Consider the following 1561-nt stretch of genomic DNA (forward strand, 5'->3'; position numbering starts at 1 on the left):
GAGAGAGAGAGAGAGAGAGAGAGAGAGACCCTGAGCAGAGAGGTGTGGGAACAGGATGAAACTTACTACCTTAGAATGTACGAAATTATATCGGACATTTTTGGCCGTTTTGGGTACGGTAACTAAAGAAAGACGTGGGATCAGAAACCAACTGCCATAAAATTATGTGCTCTATCAAAATCGTAAGATTTTTGTTTTATTCGGAGGGGTTTTCAAATTCAAAGAACCGCATTCAAAAAAAGTTTGACATATATTACAATGAAACTCAGAATTTTTAACGCCCAATTTCTCAAAACGAATAAGCCTACTGATCTGATCATCATCATCATCATCCGGTGCCTTGCCGACTGGCATCAGCGATCACGGACCTCCACTTCACTCTGTCTCGCGTTGCAGCAATGGTGTCTGTTGTTCTTGCTGCTCCTAGACCTAGTCATGTTGTCATCTTGTCCAGTATCTTTTCCCTCTGTCTGCCTCTGCCTCTCTTTCCATCAAACTTGCCTGTTGTTGCAATATTCTCCAATGCTTCTTTCCGCATTGTGTGTCCGAAGAAAACTGAGCAGATAGAACTTCGTAATATCAATGGATAGCGAAGACTTGCCAACACAGGAACCGAACCCGCGCCTTTCGCGTGGAACGGCCGAGAACTGAGACATTACACCATAACCGCGGGTCTCACTTACGGCTTACGTTCCTGACACAATAACGTTGAGCGTGTGTCAACCGTTAGTTGGGTGGTCACGTGACCGTGTCCGATCTGGCAGAGCAGAGAGCCCAGTGGTTACACCACATCAAGTGCCGGTCTCACAAGTCCCCTACTTACAGTTACTTCAACTCGGTACTACGATCCCAAGGCACTGCGACGTGTCTGGTCCGTGAAAATTGAGGGGTTATTTTTTTGTTATTGTTTTGTTTATATTTTTGTTTTGTTTTGTTTTGTTTTGATTTGATATATATATATATTGCGGCGGAGGGTGATGTTATTATCTTGTGTTTGTTGTTTTTGGTTTTTTTTATTTGTAACACTTATCTTGCCCATATACTTCTTGTATAAAAGACAGGACTTGGTATATATTTTCAAAAAAAATATATTATATATATATATATATATATCCGATATTATAGTTTTCAAATTGGTAAAACTACAAAAGTGTGACTGATCCCAACTCCACTGTCTGAGGCCGACTGACGTAGCCACTTTTCTGCTTTGTTGGTTTGTTTGAGAAACGAGAAGTACATCGACTCAATAACGGTCATTTAGTCCCGGGAAAAAGTAAGTCAAGCAGACAGCAACTATAGAAGGAAACTAAAGAATTATAGGACATAATAATAGATAGCATTTGTATAGCGCATATCCCCGCTCAACTGCAAGCTCTATGCGCTTTACACTATATTATTTACCCCAGCAGACCATAGAACACTCCGAAACATTCTCAGCTTCCCGGGAAGCATACAGTGCAAGTAGTCGATTAAGCGCTCAAACTCGAACAAACTGACAAGATCTTTCGCTGTCTATAGCCGGGTACCCATTCCCACCTGGGTGAAGTGAGGAAAATTCGTG

Source organism: Aplysia californica, unplaced genomic scaffold (genome assembly GCF_000002075.1).
Source record: "Aplysia californica isolate F4 #8 unplaced genomic scaffold, AplCal3.0 scaffold00590, whole genome shotgun sequence".
NCBI lineage: Eukaryota > Metazoa > Mollusca > Gastropoda > Aplysiida > Aplysiidae > Aplysia > Aplysia californica.